The sequence below is a fragment of the Alligator mississippiensis genome, chromosome 1, assembly GCF_030867095.1.
Source record: "Alligator mississippiensis isolate rAllMis1 chromosome 1, rAllMis1, whole genome shotgun sequence".
NCBI lineage: Eukaryota > Metazoa > Chordata > Crocodylia > Alligatoridae > Alligator > Alligator mississippiensis.
Window position 1 is genome coordinate 55,006 of NC_081824.1, and position 16,404 is coordinate 71,409.

A 16,404-nucleotide genomic window follows, 5' to 3' on the forward strand; every position below is an offset into this window, starting at 1 on the left:
GGAGTCCAGGTTAGGGTTAGGCAGGGGTTAGGGTTAGGGAAGAGGTCCAAAACTGGACGGGGGTTCAGCTTAGGGTTAGGCCGGGGGTTAGGGTTAGGGAACAGGTCCACAAGTGCACTGGAGTCTGGGTTAGGGTTAGGCAGGGGGTAGGGTTAGGGAACGGGTCCACAAGTGCACAGGAGTCCGGGTTAGGGTTAGGCAGGGGGTTAGGGTTAAGGAACGAGTGCTCAAGTGAGTAGGAGTCCATGTTAGGGTTAGTCTGGGGGTTAGGGTTAGGGAACAGGTCCACAAGTGCACAAGAATCCGGGTTAGGGCTAGGCAGGGGTTTGGGTTAGGGTTAGGGAACTGGTCCACAAGTGCACTGGAGTTCGGGTTAGGGTTAGGCAGGGGGATAGGGTTAAGGAACGAGTCCACAAGTGAGCAGGAGTCCATGTTAGGGTTAGTCCAGGGGTTAGGGTTATGGAACGGGTCCACAAGTGCACAGGAGTCCGGCTTAGGGTTAAGGAACGAGTGCTCAAGTGAGAGGAGTCCATGTTAGGGTTAGTCCAGGGGTTAGGGTTAGGGAACGGGTCCACAAGTGCACAAGAGTCCGGGTTAGGGCTAGGCAGGGGTTAGGGAACGGGGTCCACAAGTGCACAGGAGTGCAGGTTAGGGTTAGGGAGGGGTTAGGGTTAGGGAACAGGTCCACAAGTGCACAGGAGTCCGGGTTAGGGTTAGGCAGGGGGTTAGGGTTAGGGAACGATTTCACAAATGTGCAGGAGTCCAGGTTAGGGTTAGGCAGGGGGTTAGGGTTAGGGAACAGGTCCACAAGTGCACAGGAGTCTATGTTAGGGTTATGCGGGGGTTAGGGTTAGGGAACGGGTCCAAAACTGGACGGGGGTTCAGCTTAGGGTTAGGCCGGGGGTTAGGGTTAGGGAACAGGTCCACAAGTGCACTGGAGTCCGGGTTAGGGTTAGGCAGGGGGATAGGGTTAGGGAACGGGTCCACAAGTGCACAGGAGTCCGGGTTAGGGTTTGGCAGGGGGGTAGCGTTAAGGAACGAGTCCACAAGTGAGCAGGAGTCCATGTTAGGGTTAGTCCAGGGGTTAGGGTTATGGAACGGGTCCACAAGTGCACAGGAGTCCGGGTTAGGGTTAGTCCGGGGGTTAGGGTTAGGGAACGGGTCCACAAGTGGACAGGAGTCCGGGTTAGGATCAGGCAGGGGGTTAGGGTTAGGGAACGGGTTCCACAAGTGCACAGGAGTCCGGGTTAGGGTCAGGCTGGGGGTTAGGGTTAGGGAACGGGTCCACAAATGAGCAGGAGTCCAGGTTAGGTTTAGGCAGGGGGTTTGGGTTAGGGAACAGGTCCACAAGTGCACAGGATTCTAGGTTAGGGTTATGCAGTGGTTAGGGTAGGGAACTGGTCCAAAACTGGACGGGGGTTCAGCTTAGGGTTTGGCCAGGGGTTAGGGTTAGGGAACTGGTCCACAAGTGCACTGGAGTTCGGGTTAGGGTTAGCCAGGGGGATAAGGTTAGGGAACGGGTCCACAAGTGCACAGGAGTCCAGGTTAGGGTTAGGCAGGGGGGTAGGGTTAAGGAACGAGTCCACAAGTGAGCAGGAGTCCATGTTAGGGTTAGTCCAGGGGTTAGGGTTATGGAACGGGTCCACAAGTGCACAGGAGTCCGGGTTAGGGTTAAGGAACGAGTGCTCAAGTGAGAGGAGTCCATGTTAGGGTTAGTCCAGGGGTTAGGTTTAGGGAACGGGTCCACAAGTGCACAAGAGTCCGGGTTAGGGCTAGGCAGGGGTTAGGGAACGGGGTCCACAAGTGCACAGGAGTGCAGGTTAGGGTTAGGGAGGGGTTAGGGTTAGGGAACGGGTCCACAAGTGCACAGGAGTCCGGGTTAGGGTCAGGCAGGGGGTTAGGGTTAGGGGACGGGGTCCACAAGTGCACAGGAGTCCGGGTTAGGGTTAGGCTGGGGGTTAGGGTTAGGGAACGGGTCCACTAATGAGTAGGAGTCCAGGTTAGGTTTAGGCAGGGGGTTAGGGTTAGGGAACGGGTCCACAAGTGCACAGGAGTCTAGGTTAGGTTTATGCAGGGGTTAGGGTTAGGGAACGGGTCCAAAACTGGACGGGGGTTCAGCTTAGGGTTAGGCCGGGGGTTAGGGTTAGGGAACAGGTCCACAAGTGCACTGGAGTCCGGGTTAGGGTTAGGCAGGGGGATAGGGTTAGGGAACGGGTCCACAAGTGCACAGGAGTCCGGGTTAGGGTGAGTCCGGGGTTAGGGTTAGGGAACGGGTCCACAAGTGCACAGGAGTCTGGGTTAGGGTCAGGCAGGGGGTTAGGGTTATGGAACGGGTCCACAAGTGCACAGGAGTCCGGGTTTGGTTTAGGCAGGGGGTTAGGGTTAGGGAACGATTCCACAAATGTGCAGGAGTCCAGGTTAGGGTTAGGCAGGGGGTTAGGGTTAGGGAACGGGTCCACAAGTGCACAGGAGTCTAGGTTAGGGTTATGCAGGGGTTAGGGTTAGGGAACGGGTCCAAAACTGGACGGGGGTTCAGCTTAGGGTTCGCCGGGGGTTAGGGTTAGGGAACAGGTCCACAAGTGCACTGGAGTCCGGGTTAGGGTTTGGCAGGGGGATAGGGTTAGGGAACAGGTCCACAAGTGCACAGGAGTCCGGGTTAGGGTTAGGCAGGGGGGTAGGGTTAAGGAACGAGTGCACAAGTGAGCTGGAGTCCATGTTAGGGTTAGTCCGGGGGTTAGGGTTAGGGAACGGGTCCACAAGTGCACAAGAGTCCGGGTTAGGGCTAGGCAGGGGTTAGGGTTAGGGTCCACAAGTGCACAGGAGTCCAGGTTAGGGTCAGGGAGGGGTTAGGGTTAGGGAACGGGTCCACAAGTGCACAGGCATCCGGGTTAGGGTTAGGCAGGGGGTTAGGGTCAGGGAACGATTCCACAAATGTGCAGGAGTCCAGGCTAGGGTTAGGCAACGGGTTAGGGTTAGGCAACGGTTCCACAAGTGCACAGGAGTCTAGGTTAGGTTTATGCAGGGGTTAGGGTTAGGGAACGGGTCCAAAACTGGACGGCGGTTCAGCTTAGGGTTAGGCCGGGGGTTAGGGTGAGGGAACAGGTCCACAAGTGCACTGGAGTCCGGGTTAGGGTTAGGCAGGGGGATAGGGTTAGGGAACGGGTGCAGAAGTGCACAGGAGTTCGGGTTAGGGTTAGGCAGGGGGGTAGGCTTAAGGAACGAGTGCACAAGTGAGCTGGAGTCCATGTTAGGGTTAGTCCGGGGGTTAGGGTTAGGGAACGGGTCCACAAGTGCACAAGAGTCCGGGTTAGGGCTAGGCAGGGGTTAGGGTTAGGGTCTATAAGTGCACAGGAGTTCAGGTTAGGGTCAGGGAGGGGTTAGGGCTAGGGAACGGGTCCACAAGTGCACAGGAGTCCGGGTTAGGGTCAGGCACAGGGTTAGGGTTAGGGAACGATTCCACAAATGTGCAGGAGTCCACGTTAGGGTTAGGCAAGGGGTTAGGGTTAGGGAACGGTTCCACAAGTGCACAGGAGTCTAGGTTAGGGTTAGGCAGGGGTTAGGGTTAGGGAACGGGTCCAAAACTGGACAGGGGTTCGGCTTAGGGTTAGGCCGGGTGTTAGGGTTAGGGAACGGGTCCACAAGTGCACAGGAGCCTAGGTTAGGGTTAGGCAGGGGTTAGGGAACTGGTCCAAAACTGGACGGGGGTTCAGCTTAGGGTTAGGCCAGGGGTTAGGGTTAGGGAACAGGTCCGCAAGTGCGCTGGAGTCCGGGTTAGGGTTAGGCAGGGGGATAGGGTTAGGGAACGGGTCCACAAGTGCACAGGAGTCCCGGTTAGGATTAGGCAGGGGGGTCGGGTTAAGGAACGAGTCCACAAGTGAGCAGGAGTCCATGTTAGGGTTAGTCCAGGGGTTAGGGTTATGGAACGGGTCCATAAGTGCACAGGAGTGTGGGTTAGGGTTAGGCGGTGGGTTAGGGTTAGAGAACGGGTCCACGAGTGTGCTGGAGTCCGGGTTAGGGTTCGGCAGGGGGTTAGGGTTAGGGAACGAGTGCGCAATTGCGGCAGAGTCGAGGTTAGGGTTAGGCAGGGTTTTACGGTTAGGGAACAGGTGCAGAAGTGCACAGGAGTCCGGGTTAGGGTTAGGCGGGGGGTTTGGGTTAGGCAATGGGTTCACGAGTGCACAGGAGCCTGGGTTATGGTTAGGCAGGGGGTTTGGGTTAGGGAACGAGTGCATGAGTGGATAGGGGGTTGCAAGGTAGGGTTAGGCAGGTTTTCAGGTTAAGGAACAGGTGGGCAAGTGCAGAGGGGTGCTGGTTAGGGTTAGGCAGGGGGTTTTGGTTAGAGGATAGGTGTACAGGTGAATGGGGTTCTGGGTTGTGGTTAGGAAGAGGGTTAGGGAATGGGTGCATGAGTGCGCAGGGATCCGGGTTAGGGCTGGGCAGGAGGCTAGGGTTTGGTAACAGGTGTACAATTGTCCAGGTCTACTGGTTAGGGTTAGGTAGGGGGTTAGGGTGAGGGAACGGGTTCACAAGTGCAGAGGGGTGTGGGTTAGTTTTAGGTAGGCAGCTAAGTTTACATAGTAGGTGCTTGAATGTAGAGGGGTGCAGGCTGCAGTTACGCAGGGGGTTAAGGTGAGGGCACAGGTGCACGAGTGCAGAGAGTTCCAGGTTAGGGGTTGGCAGGGGGTTAGGGAATGAGTTCACACGTGCGCAGGAGTCCGGGTTAGGGTTAGGCAGGGGGTTAGGGTTAGGTAATAGATAGAAAAGTGCATGGGAGTGCTTGTTAGGTTTAGGGAGGGAGTTAGTGTTGGGGAACAGGTCCAAAAGTGGACAGGGTGCAGGTTAGGGTGATTGAGGGGGTTAGGATTAGGGTAGAGGTGCACGAGTGCACCGGAGTGTGTGTTAGGGTTCGCGAGGGGTTTTCAGGTTAGAGAATAGGTGCACGAGCGGATTGCGGTGCGGGTTGGGTTAGGCTGAGTGTTTAGGTTAGGAAGCACATTGATGAGTGGGTGTTGGTTAGGGCTAGGGAAAGGTTTATGGTTGGGCAACGGTTTTAGAAGTGCATTGGGGCGTGGGTTAGGGTTCGGGAAGATGTGTGCAAGGTAGTTGTGGTGCAGGTGAGGGTTGGGCAAAGGTTTGGGGTTTGGGAAGAGGTGCAGAGGTGGATCAGGGTGTGTTATATGGTTGGGTGAAGGGTTAGGGAATGGGTGTAGGTATGGTTTGGCGTGTAGTGTGGGGTTAGGGAAAGGGTCAGGGAGTGGGTCTAGTAATGGATTGGCGTTTGGATTAGTGTTAGGGTGAGGGTTAGGGAATGGTTTGAGAAGTACATTGTGGTTTTGGTTGGGGTTAGGCGCAGGGTAGGGAATGGGTGCAGTAATGGAGTGGGGTTCAGGTTGGGCTTAGGGAAAGGGTTTGGGCATGCATGTGCAAGTGGGTTGGGGTTTATGGTAGGGTTATGGAATGGGTGTGGGTGTGGATTGGGGTGTGTGTTTGGGATAGGCAAAGGGATAGGGAGTAGGGTGAGAAAAATTCGGGGTTTTTGGTTTGGGTTAGGGGAAGAGTTGGGGGATGTGTGTACAACTGGTTTCGGGTGTGGGTTAGGGTGATGGAAAGGGTTGGGGAACAGGGCCGTGGATAGAGTGAAGTGTGGGTAAGGTTAGGGAGTGGGTGTAGACATGGTTTGGGGTTTACTCTGGCGTTAGGGAGAGGGTTAGGGAATGGGTGTACTAATGCTTTGGGGTTGAGGTTTGTGTTAGGCAGAGGGTTAGTGAATGGTTTGAGAAGTATATTGTGGGTTGGGTTAGTGTTAGGCGAGGGGTAGGGAGTGGGTGTAGAAGTGGAGTGGGGTTCAGGTTGGGGTTAGGTATGTGGTTAAGGAGTGGGTGTGGAAATGGTTTGGGGTTCATGTTTGGGTTATGGAATGGGTTAGGGAATGGGTTGATCCATGGTTTGGGGTGTGGGTTAGGCTGAGGGGAAGGGTTAGGGAGTGGGTGTAGTGGTGGATTGGGGTTTGTGTTTGGGTTAGGCAAAGGGAGAGGGACGAGGTTGAGAAAAGTGTGGGGGTTTGGGTTTGGGTTAGAGATATAGTTTGGGAATGTGTGTACGAGTGGTTTGAGGTGTGGGTTACGGCGTTGGAAAGGGTTATGGAGTAGGCCTGTGGATAGGTTGGCGTGTGGGTTAGGGTGAGGTGACGGGTGTCGAAATGGATTGCGGTGCTGGTTAGGGTTAGGCTAGGAGCGAGGGAGTGCGTGTAGAGATGTGTTGCGGTTGATGCTGGAGTTAGGGAATGGGTTAGGGAATGGGTGTGCAAATGGTTTGGGCTGTGGGTTGGGGTTTGTGTAGGGGCTAGGGTTAGGGAATGGGTGGAGGGATGAGCCGTGTTTGAATTTTGCTGTAGGGATTGGGTTTGGGTGATGGAAGTTGTGTCGAAGTGAATGTGGTGGTGGGTTAGGGTGAGGGGGGAGGTGTAGAAGTGAGTGTGAGTGTGGGTTATGGGTAAGGTTACAGAGTAGTTGCAAAGATGATTGTGGGCGTAGGTTAGGGTTTGAGAATGGGTGTAGAGGTGTGTTTGCGTGTGTGTTACCGTTTGTGTATGGGTTGTGGTGATGGAGTGGGTAGAAAATGTGTGATGGTCCGGGTTTGAGTTATGGTGAGTGTTGAGGTTTGGGAATGATGGCTGGAATGAATGTGTGTGCAGGTTAGGGTTGGGTGGTTTGTTAGTGTTAGGGAGTGGGTTCAGGAGTGATTGTTTGGATGGGTTTGGGTTTGTGAGAGGGTTTGGTTGGGGGAATATGTGCCCGTATGGATTGTGGTGGTGGTTGGGGTTAGGGTGAGTGTTTAGGTTAGGGAGTGGTGGGGCCAATGAATTGGTGTGTGGGTTAGGGGGTGGCTAGAGAGATGTACTGTGGTGCTGGCTAGGGTGTGGGTGAGTCGTAGGGCTAGGGAGTGGATGGAGAAATGAGTGTGTGTGTAGGTGATGGAATGGGTGTGGTATCCGGTGTAAAATGTGCTAGTGGGTGCGGGTTAGGATTAGGGTGTGGCAATGTGTGGTCACTTGAGTTTAGGTTGGGGTTACTGTGAGGGTTAGGGAGTAGGGTTAGCCATGGCTGTGAGTGCAGGAGGTGGCTAGGTAGAGAGAATGGGTGGAGGGCAGAGTGAGGTGCTCGGGTAGGGCGAGTGTTTCGGTGAGGGAGTTGTGGGTGTTTTCTGTGTGGGTGGCCCTGCTTTGAGAGTGTTTGGGCGCTGTGTTGTGCGTGGGTTAGGTACAGGTGGTGGAGAGGTGGAAGTCTGTGGGATTAGTTTTATTTTGTGGGGGTGTACCGTATTGTCAGTGTGGTTTGTAGCGTGGCATTTTGTGGCCTGGGGAGTTGGGTGGTGGTGGTGGGAGCAGCTTGTGAGCCCGTCTACTGTGAGGGTGTAGTTTTAGGTGCTGTGCAGGATGAGGATTGTGTAGCATGCCTCCCCCGTTGTGTTTTGTGGTCTTACCTGCAGATGATAGCGGCAAGAGTTTCGTCAAGATAGCTTCTCCCCCTGGTCTTCTCCCAGGCAGTTGCTGTGTTTATATAGGAAGTAAGAGATTCAAAATGGCTGCCCTCATCAAGCACCTGACTGCTGGTAGGTGTAGGGTCTTAAAGTGGCAGGCGCACGTATAGACTTACAGTGCGTTTGGATTTGAAGTGTGATTGGACATTGCCAGGTTTTTACAAGGGTGAGGGCCAGTGAGTAGCATAGCAATGGTGCAGGATGCTGGTGTTTGATAGAAATTGTGGTGTAAGGCCAATAGTAAGTGCGTTTGTGAGGTGACCTGTGCAGAGGGCCATTGGTGGTATAGGGATGAGAGGATATAGAAGATATTATGCACTTTCTGATGGTGTATCAATTTTAGTGTTTACATGGAATCGATATACAGAAATTGAAGTGTCGCGCGGCGTGTTGGCTATTTTTCGTTTGAGTTAGGGTTGGGGTGAGTGGTGTGTTGAGGTTGAGAGTGTGGCTGAGGAATAGGGTTAGCAGGTCAAGTGTGGGTGAGGGGGAGTGCTGCTGGCTTCTTGTGAGGGTACGTGTTTAGATTGTGGGAAAAAGTAGGGTTTAGGGTTGTTGTTATGGTAAGAGATGTAATTATTGGAATACTTGTAGGTAAGGAGTAGGTTTGTCTTGTGGGGTCTCTTGAGGAAGATTTGTAAGGGTAGGTTAGGGCTAGGCTTAGGATGTAGGTTACAGTTGTAGTGCAGGTGAGTGTTATAGGCAGATTGGAGATTATAGTGGGCCAATGATGTTTTGTCTGGGATGTGTTACAAAGAAAGTCAATGATGAAGAAAAGCAAATAGCATCTCAGTGTGTTTGGTGTTGTGGATTTGGAGCTGTGTGAAAGATGGTGGTGGTGGGTGTTTGTAGGAATGTGGGCTGCTGTGATTACTGGTGGGGTGCTTTGTTGAGTTGTTGAGGCAGAAGTTGGGGTTGCTTGGTGTGGTCCATTGCTGTGGGAGGTGATACTGTTAGGCTTTGGGTGCTGTCTTGTGATTCTGTGCTGGAGTGGCTGTGTGGGCAGGTGTGCCTGATTGGCGTGATGATTGAGGTCCTGATTGTGTGATGGCCCCGCCCAGTTGGTGGAGTTTAAAAGATGTCCAGCTGTGGTAGGTAGGCACTTGGCCTCTGTGCTCCTTGGAGCTCAGAGGTGTTTGTTTGGGATTGGGTGTGCTTGGGTCATTCTGCTGCAGCCTCTGGATGTTGTAGGGGTAGAGAAGGAAGTGGTGTTTGTTGGTGTGCAAGCAAGGTATGGTTTTGAGAGGTGGGGGTTGGTGGGGCTGGGTGGTTTGTGGATGGTGGTTGTGAGGTTGAGGTTATGGCCTTGTTTTGGCTGGCTCATTGTGCTTCCATGTATTTGGAGTGCAATGGGCATAGCGTCCAGGGTTTGAGCTATTGGATTTGTGGGGGTGGTATCCTGGGGTCTGGGGTTTTGGTCAATGTGTTGTGTCTAGAGTGTAGGGGAGTTGGTTTAGAGTTTGGCCTTTTGGCTTGGTGATGCTGCTGAGGTTTGTTTTTGGTTCTGGGAGGTGTGTGTTTTGTGTTTTGCTTGGGTTCCATTTTTGTCTTGGGTGGTGGAGGGGACACGGGTGTTGGTGGTTTGGTGTGTTTTGTTGGTGTTTGCTGCAGGTGCGGCGGTGCCTGTGTGCTGCCTCCCAGAGCTGAAACCAAGTCTTTTATGTAGAGTGAGTATCTTTGTTTTTGGACAGTGTAGTGTAAGAGGGTCCGTGGGGTAGGAATAGTTTGTGTCTAGTTGTGTGGGCTGTTGTGGGGAAGGAGGTTTGGTTTTAAGGGGATGGGGGTGGGTATAGTTTGGTGGGGTGTGGATGTGTATTGGGGCAATGGTTTTGTTTATTTGTGGTGGGGGGGGGGTTGAGATGTTTGTGTTGTGTTGCAGGGTGTTCCAGTTTTTTGAGGTAGGCATGGGTGCCATCTGTGGTTGGACCTCTGCTTTGAGGTTGTTGAGTAGGTCAGGGGTGAGTTTTGTGTTTCCTGGTGGGTATGCATGGTAGTGTGTTGGTGAGTGTGGTGTGGTGATTGTGGGGGGAGGGGTGTATGGAGTTGGAGGTTGGAGAGTGGTTAGAGGTGGTATGTGTGTTTTGATTGGAGTGTGGATTGTGGGGTGGGGATGGTTTTGTCTGTGTGCGTTGTTGTGATGGTCGGTGTCGTGTGGTGTTGTGCTTGGAAGGCAGTGTGGGAGGGGGGGTTGCTTGCTATGCTGTTTGTGAGAGGGGCTAGAGAGAGGGAGGTTAGGCTAGTGGGTGGGGTGTATGTGCTTGAGTGAGGGGTCAAGTTAGTGTTTGTGTGATGGGTGGGGTGAGGTGTAGGCGGAGGGTGTGGTGTGGAGGGGTGGGGGGTTTTGCAGGTGTCTTGTTTTGTGGGAGGTGGCAATGAGTTGCTATGTGCTGTGTGTTGGGGCCAGAGGAAGAGGAGGGGTAGATGTGGTTTGCAGTTCGTTGGCTGTGCATTGGTGTCGGTGAGGGGCTGAGTTGTGTGGATGGCAGTGGAATGGTGATGATGATTGTAGTGGTGGGTGTGGGTAGGGTTTGGAGTGTTGGGAGGTGGAGGATGGTGGTGGGTGGATTGTAGGGGTTTTCTAAAGTGTTTTGTTTTGTAGGAGGTGGAGGTGTGCTGGTTGTGGGGGCCACGGTAAGAGGAGTGGGAGACGTGGCTTGCAGTTTGTTGGGTGTGCGTTGGAGTTTGCGAGCTGGTGAGTTTTGTGGATGGCGAGTGTGATTTTTGTGGTGGGCATGGGTGGGGTTTGGAGTGTTGGGAGGTGAAGAGTGGTGGCGGGTGGGGGGTGTGGATTGCAGGGGTAGGGGTTTTGAGAGGTGTCTTGTTTTGTGGGAGGTGGAGGTGAGGTGCTCGTTGTTGGGGTGCAGAGGAAGAGGAGGGGCCGATGTGGTTTACAGTTTGTTGGCTGTGCATTGGTGCAGCTGATTTGTTGAGGTGGGTGGATGGCATTGGAAGGGTGAGTATGATTTGTGGGGTGGGCATGGGTGGGGTTTGAAGTGTTGGGAGGTGGAGAGTGGTGGTGGGTGGAGGGGTCTATTGCAGGAGAAGGGTTTTTTTTGATCTGTTTGCTTTTGCAGCAGGTGGAGGTCAGTAGCTGGATGCTGGTTGCTGGGGCCTGGAAGAAGAGGAGAGGCAGACGTGGCTTGCAGGTTGGTCAATTGATGTGTAGGGGCAGGGGAGGAAACACTGCGTGCTGGTGTGCAAGCAAGGTGTGGTTTTGAGAGGTGGGGGTTTTTGGGGCTGGCTGGTTTGTGGATGGTGGTTGTGATGTTGAGATTTTGGCCTTGTTTTGGCTGGTTGTTTGTGGTTCTGTGTATTTGGAGAGCAGTGGGTAGAGGTTTGAAGGTTTCATGTATCGGATTGTTGGGGGGCTGTGTAGATGTGCAGGTGGTGTAGTGGGGTGTGGGGCTTTGGATAGTTTGTTGTGTGTTGAGTGTAGGGGAGGTGATTTATAGTTTTGCCCGCTTGGCTTGTTGATGCTGCTGAGGCTTGTTTTTGCTTCTGGGAGGGGTGTGTTTTGTGTTCTGCTTGCCTTTCCTGTTTGTTTTGGGTGGTGAAGGGGACACGGGTGTTGGTGGTTTGGTGTGTGTTGTAGGCCTGTGGTGTAGGTGCATTGGTGGCTGTGTCTTGCCTCCCAGAAGTGAAACCAAGCCTTTTGTGCAGACTGATTAACTTTGTTTTTGGACAGTGTAGTGTAAAAGGGTTTGTGGGGTTGGAGTAGTTTGTGTGTGCTTGTGTTGGATGTTGTGGGGAGGGAGGTTTGGTGTTAGGGGGATGGCGGTGGGTGTAGTTTGGCGGGGTGTGGGTGGACTTGGGAGGTCCTGATGTTTATTGGGGTGACGGTTTTGTTTGTTTGTGGTTGGGGGGGTGGGGGGATGTAATGTTTGTTGTGCTGGAGTGTGTGCCAGTTTGGTGAGGAGGAGATGGGTGCCATGTGTTTTTGGAGGTGTGCTGTGAGGTGGTGAAATAGGTGAAGGGTGGTTTTTATGTTGTGTGGATGGCAGTGTGTTGGTGAGTGTGGTGTGCTGGGGGTGGGGTGTATGGAGTTGAATGTGAGAGAGTGGTTAGATGTGGTAGTTGTGTTTTGAATGGAGTGTGGACTGTGTTCTGGGGATGTTTTGGTTTGTATGTGTGTGTTTGTTTGTGTGACAGTGGGTGTAATGTGTGGTGTGGTGCTGTGGGGTTGTTGTTTCGATGGGGTGTTGGAGGGGGGTTTGTTGCCATGGTTTTTGCAAGGGGGGCCTGGTGAAAGGGAGGTTCAGTTAGTGGGTGGGGTGTGGGTGTGCTTGGAGGGTGTGGTGTGGTGGTGTGCAGGGGTGGGGGTTTTTTGAAGTGTCTTGTTTTGTAGGTGGTGGAGGTGGGTTGCTTCATGCTGGTGGTTGGGGCGCAGAGGAAGAGGAGTGGGAGATGTGGCTTGCAGGTTGGTGGTTGTGCGTTGGAGTAGCTGAGCTGGTGAGTTGTGTGGATTGCACTGGAATGGTGAGAGTTATTTCTGTGGTGGCTGTGGGTGGGGTTTGGAGTGTTGGGCGGTGGAAAGTGGTGGTGGGTGGGGGGTGTGCATTGCATGGGTGGGGGTTTGCTAAAAGTGGCTTGTTTTGTAGCAGGTGGAGGTGAGTTGCTGCATGGTGGTTGTTGGGGCCCAGCGGAAGAGGAGAGGTAGATGTGGCTTGGAGGTTGAGCGTGTGATGTCCTAGGGGCCGAGAAGGACGTGGTGTGTGCTGGTGTGCAAGCAAGGTATGGTTTTGAGAGGTGGGGGCTGCTGGGTTTGGGTGGTGGGTGGGTGTGATGTTGAGCTTGTGGCTGTGTTTTGGGTGCTTTTTTGTGCTTGCTTGTATTTGGAGTGCAATGGGCATAGTTTTCAAGGTTTGATGTATTGGATTGTTGGGGGGGCTGTAGGTGTGTGTGTGTGTGTGTGGTGTCGTGGGATGTGGGGCTGTGGTCAGATTGCTGCGTTTTGAGTGTAGGGGAGGTGGGGTAGAGTTTTTTCCCTTTTGGCTTGTTGCTGCTGCTGAGGTTTGTTTTTGGTTCTGGGAGGTGTGTGTTTTGTCTTCCGTTTGCCTTTGCTCTTTGTTTTGTGTGGTGCAGGGGACACGGGTGTTGGTGGTGTGGTGTGTGTTGTAGGCTTTTGCTGCAGGTGCAGCAGTGCCTTTGTCCTGCTTCCCAGAATTGAAACCGAGCCTTTTTTGCAGAGTGATTAATTTTGTTTTTGGAGAGTGTGGTGGAAAAGGGTGGTTTGGGGTGCAGTATGTTGTGTGTGCTTGCGTTGGGTGTTGTGAGGATGGAGTTTTGGTGTTAAGGGGTGGGTGTAGTTTGGTGGGGTGTGGGTGGAGTTGGGAGGTGCGGATGTTTATTGGTGTGATTGTTTTGTCTTATTTGTGGTTGGGGGGTGGGGGGATTGTAATGTGTTTTGCCTTGCAGCCTGTGCCAGTTTGGTGAGGAGGAGATGGGTGCCATCTGCGCTTGGAGGTATGGTGTGAGTGGGTGGAATAGGTAAGCTGTGCTTTTTATGTTGCCTGGTGGTGTGTTGGTGAGTGTGGTGTGGTGGGTGTGAGTGGTGTGTGTGGAGTTGGATGTTAGAGAGTGGTTAGATCTGGTAGGTGTATTTTGAAAGGAGCGTGGGTTGTGGATTGGGGATGTTTTTGTTTGTGTGGGTTGTTGTGACGGTTGTTGTCATGTGTATTGTGGGGTTGTTGTTGCAATGGGGTGTTGGAGGGGGGGTTGCTTGCCGTGCTTCTTGTAAGGGGGGCATACCGAAAGGGAGGTTCGGTTAGTGGGTGGGTTGTTAGGTGCAGGTGTTTGAGTGAGGGTTCAGGTTTGTGTTTGTGTGACTGGTGTGATGAGGTGTAGGCCTGGTTGGAGGGTGTGGTGTGGTGGTGTGTAGGGGTGGGCGTTTTGTGAAGTATTTTGTTTTGTAGCAGGTAGAGGTGAGATGCTGCATGGTGAGTGTTGGGCGCAGAGGAAGAGGACTGGGAGATGTGGCTTATAGGTTGTTGGTTGTGCATTGGAGTAGGTGAGTTGTGTGGCTTGTAGTGGAATGGTGAGTGTGATTTCGGTGGGAGCCGTGGGTGGCGTTTGGAGTGTTGGGAGGTGGAGATTGGTGGGGTATGTATTGGAGAGGTTTGGGTTTTATGATGTGTTTTGTTTTGTAGCTGGTGTTGGTGAGTTGGTGTGTGCTGGTTGTTGGGGTGCACAGGAAGAGGAGTGGGAGACGTGGGTTGCAGGTTGACTGCTTGATGTCCTAGGGGCAGAGAAGAAAGTACTGTCTGCTGGTGTGTGAGCACAGTATGGTTTTGAGAGGTTGTGGTTGTTGTGGTTGGGTGGTTTGTGGCTGGTGGTTGTGCTGTTGAGGTTAGGGTTTTGTTTTGGCTGGTGTTTTGTGCTTCCGTGTATTTGGAGAGCAGTGGGTGTAGGTTTCAAGGTTTGATATATTGGTTTGTTGGGGGGGGATGTAGATGTGTGTGTGGTGTTGTGGGGTGTGGGGGTTGGGGTAGTGTGTTGTGTGTTGAGTTTAGGGGAGGTGGTTTACAGTTTTGGTCATTTGGCTTGTTGCTGCTGCTGAGGTTTGTTTTTAGTTCTGGGAGGTGTGTCCTTTGTGTTGTGCATGTGTTTCCTCTTTGTTTTGGGTGGTGAAGGGAACACGGGTGTTGGTGGTGTGGTCTGTGTCCTGCCTGTTGCTTGTGTGTGTCACTGTGTCTGTGTCTTTTATCCCAGAACTAAAAAGAAGCTTTGTGTGCAGAGGTATTAATTTGGCTTTTGGGGAGTGTGGTGTGAAAGGGTCCCTGGGGTTGCATCTGTTTGTGTTAGGTTGCGCCGGGTGGTGTGGGGAGGTAGGTTTGTGGTGTGTGCAGGGGGGGTGCTGTGTGGGTGGGTTGGGGGGTGTGCCTGTTTGTTGGTGTGTTGGCTTTGTTTAGCTGTGGTTGTCAGGGGTGGGGGGGTTGTAATGTGTTTCTTGGTTCGCAGGCTGTGCCAGTTTGGTAGGGAGGAGATGGGTGCCATGTGTGCTTGGAGCTGCGGTGTGAGGTTGTCGAATAGATTGCAGTGGATGGTGAGCGTGACTTTTCTGGAGGGCATGGCTGGGGTTTGGAGTGTTGGGAGGTGGAGAGTGGTGATGGGTGGAGGGGTGTGGATTGCAGGGGTTGGGGCTTGATGAAGTGTTTTGTTTTGTAGGAGGTATTGGTGAGTTGCTGTGTGGTGGTTGTCGGGGTGCAGAGGAAGAGGAGTGGCAGATGTGGCGTGGAGGTTGAGCATTTGATGTCTTAGGGGCAGAGGAGGAAGTGCTGTGTGCTGGTGTGCGAGCAAGGTGTGGCTTTGAGAGGTGGGGGTTGTTGGGGATGGGTGGTTGGTGGATGGTGGTTGTGATGTTGAGGTTATGGCCTTGTTTTGGGTGGTTTTGTGTGCTTTGTTGTATTTGGAGTGCAGTGGGTATAGCTTTCAAGGTTTGATGTATTGGATTGTTTTGGGGTGCTGTGTGTGTGTGTGTGTGGGGGGGGGTATAGTGGGGTGTGAGGCTTTGGTCCGATTGTTGTGTTTTGCGTGTAGGGGAGGTGGTTAATATTTTTGTCCATTTGGGTTGTTGGTGCTCCTGAGGTTTGTTTTTGGTTCTGGGAGGTGTGTCTTTTGTGTTCTGCTTGCCTTTCTTGTTTGTCTTGGGCGGTGGAGGGGACACGGGTGTTGGTGGTTTGGTGTGTGTTGTGGGCATTTGCTGCGGGTGCAGCAGTGCCTGTGTGGTGCCTCTCAGAACTGAAAGCAAGCCTGTTATGCCAAATGCATAATTTTTCTTTTTGGACAGTGTAGTGTAAAAGGGTTGATGGGGTTGTGGTAGTTTGTGTGTGCTTGTGTTGGCTGTTGTGGGGAGGGAGGTTTGCTGTTAAGGGGATGGGGGTGGGTGTAGTTTGGTGGGGTGTGGGTGGCCTTGGGAGGTGTGGATGTTTATTGGGGTGATGGTTTTGTTTGTTTGTGGTTGGGTGGTGGGGGGGGGGAAATATAATGTGTCTCTTGTGTTGCAGCATGTGTCAGTTTGGTTGGCAGGAGATGGGTGCAATGTGTGTTTGGAGGTATGGTTCGAGGTTGTTGAATAGGTAACGGGTGACTTGTGTGTTTGCTGGGTGTGGATGGTGGTGTGTTGGTGAGTGTGGTGTGCTGGGGGTGGGGTGTATGGAGTTGGATGTGAGAGACTGGTTACATGTGGTAATTTGTATTTTGAATGGAGTGTGGATTGTGTTTTGGGGATGTTTTTGTTGGATTGCCTTGGAATGGTGAGTGTTTTTTGTGGTGGGAGTGGGTGGGGTTTGCAGTGTTGGGAGGCGGGGAGTTGTGGTGGGTGTGGGGTGTGGATTGCAGGGGTGGGGGTTTCCTAAAAGTGTTTTTCTTTGTAGCAGGTGGAGGCGAGTTGCTGCGTGCTGGTTGTTGGGGTGCAGCGGAAGAGGCGTGGCAGATGTGGCTTGGAGGTTGAGCACTTGGTGTCCTGGGGGTGGAGAAGGACATGCTGTGTGGTGGTGTGCAAGTAAGGTATGGTTTTGAGAGGTGGGGGTTGTTGGGGGTGGGTGGTTGTTGGATGGTGTGATGTTGAGGTTATGGGATTGTTTTGGCTGGTTCTTTGTGCTTGCATGTGTTTGGAGTGCCGTGGGTATAGCTTTGAACGTTTGACGTGTTAGATTGTTTGGGGGGGCTCTGTGTGTGTGTGTGTGTGTGTGTGTGTGTGTGTGTGTGTGTGTGTGTGTACACACGTTCGGTAAGTTTGTTGTGTCTTGAGTCTATGGAAGACAGTTTACAGGTTTGCTGATTTGGCTTGTTGGTGCTGCTGAGGTTTGTTTTTGGTTCTGGGAGGTGTGTGTTTTTTGTCTTCTGCTTGTCTTTTGTCTTTGTTTT